This window comes from Helianthus annuus, chromosome 12, assembly GCF_002127325.2.
Source record: "Helianthus annuus cultivar XRQ/B chromosome 12, HanXRQr2.0-SUNRISE, whole genome shotgun sequence".
NCBI classification, from domain to species: domain Eukaryota; kingdom Viridiplantae; phylum Streptophyta; class Magnoliopsida; order Asterales; family Asteraceae; genus Helianthus; species Helianthus annuus.
The window spans coordinates 43,939,624-43,944,149 of NC_035444.2; the positions used below are offsets into that span (position 1 = coordinate 43,939,624).

Sequence of the window (4,526 nt, forward strand, 5' to 3'; positions counted from 1 at the left end):
TCCTATTCAAATTACTTTTAATCCTAACCACTATATCTAACATACAATCACCTATGTCTCGCGCTGTCCTTTCGCCACCAATTATCATAATTCTATTTCGATTAAGTTTCGATTGATTTGATTGATTCGATTGATCACCTCACACAATATAAAGTTAACATGCACAAGTAACACATAAGGCATACACACACTTAATATAACAACCAAAGTTCGCGTAGTTCGAGTTTTGAGTTTGATGATGATCAGATTAGCTTGATTATCGATTAATTGACTTTATCACATTGTTACTTCCTTCTATTCACAGTCGTTTAGCGTTACGCATCAATTTGAACATTCGATTACTTTGATTAACAACACTAACTCCACATAATACAACTAACGAAAATCATAAATTAGACTAGCTACCTGGTCGGGGGTTAAGGGAACGGTTTGGTAAGAGTCTTGCCATTGTTCAGTGTATAGATCCTGCAAAGGACCTGGGTCAAATTTAGTAGGACCTCCTTCAATACCCAACGGTATTGGATGGCGGGGGTCCAAACTCTATGATCCCCTCATAAGTTAAACTACTATTAAAACTTTAACCCGGCTACTTAGGACTGTATCCTTGCTGACTCAGACTACTTAGCCGAGGGTAATGTCACCTTCAAAAGAGGGGCCTACCACATTATGCATTAATAACTTAATTAATTATCTTTCAATAATCCGACCCTTTAGGATTGTATCCTTGCTGACTCAAACTACTGGGTTGAGGGTAACGTCGCCTTCAAAAGAGGGGCCTACTCCAATAACTAAGATAATCTCTTAAACAAATGCAAAAGTGCGAAAATGATCAAAGGTTACACTACACACAAGTCGGATCCAAGTGATTCATCTTGTCTATCTGTTTTTATTTTTATTTTATTTTCAACATTTTAGTTAGTTTTATTTTTTCTAGTTTAAAAAACCTTTTTCTAACATTTTGATTTGATTAGATGTCGAGGATAAACCGGTACTAAAAGCTCTTGTGTCCTTGGACGACCTCGGTATCTTACCAACACTATACTATGTCCACGATGGGTGCACTTGCCCAAATGTATGTTTAGTGTTAGTAAATATCGTGTTTTATAAATTTAAAACATGGCTAAAAAAGTGTAAAAGGGCATAAAATATACACCTAAAACATATCGCACTTCACACGCATCAAGTTTTTGGCGCCGTTGCCGAGGACACAAGGATTTTAAGAAAGATAGGAATCAGCGGCCTAAGCATTTTTCTATTTTATTTTTATTTTTTTAGGATTTTCTTAATTTTTCAGCTTCTGCAGAGCTCAGCACGGGCCGTGCCTGGTCAGACAAGGGCCGTGCCCGGCAGCAACACTGGCGGTTTTTATTTTCCGAGTTACAGAGAGCTGAGCACGGGGCCATGTCGGTGCAACACGGGGCCATGTCGGTGCAACACGGGGCCGTGTCCAACTTTCCAGTAACAGGGATCTGGAAAACAATCGTTGTATCTCCGACCACGGACCGTGTTCACTGAGCACGAGGCCGTGGTAATCTTTCTGACCAACATTCTTTTCTGTTTTTATTGCAGGACTTGGAACCAGACACCACATCTTAACTTTCTACATAGTGTATGAGCTCCTGTTCTAGTAAAGACATAAAAGAACCTCTAGAAGAACCCGAACGCTTTCTCAGAAAAAGACTTAAAGCTAAAAACGAAGAGAAGGTTTCAGGGGACCCACTTCCAATGGCGGACCAACGTACCCTCATGGATTACCTACGACCCACCGTGGATAATCTCGGCGCCGCTATCAATACACCGAATGTTGAAGCTAACAACTTCGAACTTCAGCCACATTTGATACAAATGCTTCAAAACTCCGCAACCTTCCATGGGCTTGCGGACGAGGATCCCAATTTACATATTACTAATTTCTTAGAAATATGTGATACCTTTCGGATCAATGGAGCATCAAATGACGCCATCCGCCTTCGAGTGTTTCCATTTTCACTAAAAGACCGAGCAAAAGCTTGGCTCAACGCCCTCCCAGTTGGTTCGGTAAACACCTGGGATGAACTAGCCCAAAAGTTTCTACATAAGTATTTCCCTCCCGCTAAAACGGCTAGATTGATGACTGAAATTAATACATATTCACAAGAGGATGGGGAATCCTTATATGAAACTTAGGAAAGGTTCAAGGAGTTATTGCGAAAGTGTCCTCATTACGGTCTTGCGGTATGGCAACAAGTATCCACTTTCTACAATGGGTTGTTGCCACACACAAGACAAACACTTGACTCTAGCTCCGGGGGACTTTTAGGTAATCGCCGCCCACATGAAATATACAATCAAATTGAGGAAATTGCTCAAACCAATTTTCAGTGGCACACTCCCCGAGGCAGTAAATCTATTGCCCCGGGTGCCCATAAGGTTGATGAAAGCACTTCTTTACAAGCCCAAATCGAGGCCCTTCCTTCAAAAATCAAAAAGTTAGAAATGACAAAAAACGGTCTCGGTTATGGCTTGTGAAGGGTGTGATGAGCCACATGAAAGTTGGAGTTGTATGAAAGAAACAGATGATCAACAAGAGTCAGTAAACTAAATTGATAACAGACCTAGGCCGTCGGGTCCTCCAACGGGTACCTACAACCAAGGATAGCGTAACCACCCTAACCTTGGTTGGAGAGAACCCGTCAATAGTAGCAACCAACAAAACCTAAACCAACGAACAAACTTTCAACAATCAAGAAATGAGTCACAAAATTTCCCTCAACAACAAGATGGACGAGAAAGGCTTGAAGATATTGTATCTCGCCTCATCTCCGACACTGAAAAGAAAAACTCGGATCGATTTCAACAATTGGAATCGAATTTTAGAAATCAACAAGCTAGTATACAAAACATTGAAAAACAAATAAATCAATTAGCTCAAAATTTCTCCGAGAGACCACAAGGCGCGTTACCAAGTAATGCTGAAACAAACTCAAAAGCACAAGTCCATCTCATAACATTAAGAAACCGTACCGTGGGTTCCGAAGAAGCTCCACCACCGCCAACTGAGGGAAGCACAACACCGCCCCAACAAGAGAAGGCCTCTCCTCTAATTCAAGGACCTACCAAGGCTCCTCCAGTTCCATACCCCGGTAGGTTAATTCGTCAAAAGACCAATGAGCAATTCACAAAATTCGAAAATCTACTAAAACAATTGCAAGTTAATATTCCTTTTATCGAAGTCCTAACTCAAATGCCTAAATACTCAAAATTCATGAGGGACTTCCTCACTCATAAAAGGAAAACTGAATCATTGCAATTAGTTAACTTAGGCGAAGAATGCCCCGCCCTCGTACTCAACAAACTCCCACAAAAGAAGATTGATCCTGGAAGCTTCACAATTCCTTGCTCGATCGGGGAATCCCCCGTTCGTAATGCACTAGCCGACCTTGGGGCTAGCATTAACCTCATGCCTGCATCAATGTTCAAATGACTCGGCCTAGGAAAAACAAGCCCTACCATGATGAGTATACAACTTGACGACAGATCCGTCAAATACCCACAAGGTGTCGCTGAAAATCTATTGGTCAAAGTCGACAATTTCGTCTACCCGGCCGACTTTGTCATACTAGATATGGAAGAGGACACCGAAGTCCCCCTGATACTAGGGAGGCCATTTCTAGCCACCGCGCAAGCAGTGGTAGACATGAATAACGGAACACTTACTTTGAAGTTTGGGGATAAGGAAGTGAAGTTTGGAGTTGGGAAAAGAGTAGAGGACGATGACCTGGTTAATTACATGAAGGTCATTGATTCGAGTTTGGATGATGCTCTCCGACGGTGCAACATGGGATGCAAAACATCCCACTCGGAAAATATATGACCTCACTTTGGGTCAAGCCAAGGACCCTTATAAACGTGGCGCACCACGGAGGCATTCCGCGGAACTATCCTTAGTTTAGCTTAGATTAATTTTTAGTTTAATTTTAACTAGTGATTTTCCCCGTGCTTCGCGACGAAAATTCGGTTGATATATGTTCGGTGCATTATGGTAATGGCACTCGTTATTGTAATCGGAAGAGAAAACCTTACATTGATCGAAAACAATAAAAACAAATATCAATACTGGTACCAATGTTGTTCAGTTGATATCAGTTCGATTGATTTGCATTCTATGTTTATTTTTTTCAACATTGCCATACAAACTTTATTGAAAACGGCTATTGTACCGCTATCGTACTGAACCGAAACCGACTAAACGCCATTTGTATTGGTACCGGTATGTTGTTTTTATTGTTTTTGCTTTCGACAAACTAATCTGGTATCGCTACCATATCGTATTAACACTCCCTATAGCGACCAAAAGAGAAAACAAAAAAAAAGTTTTTATATACCCTAAAAGAAATCAACATGTTTTTACATCGACAAAAACCATAAAAGCAAATATCGGTACAAACTTCGATATTCGATGTTGGTGCTGACGTTGTTTGGTTGGAATTGGTTCGGTTATTCACAATACTTGTACGACATTAAAAGATATCAACACACTTTTAACA

General features: G+C 40.8%; 1 non-coding gene across 1 annotated transcript; it reads right to left on the reverse strand.

The window, feature by feature from the left end:
- Positions 1-2,103: 2,103 nt before the first annotated feature.
- Positions 2,104-2,210, reverse strand: LOC118485185. Its single transcript, XR_004875490.1, has one exon. It is a non-coding gene; the product is annotated as a small nucleolar RNA R71 (small nucleolar RNA).
- Positions 2,211-4,526: the final 2,316 nt, after the last annotated feature.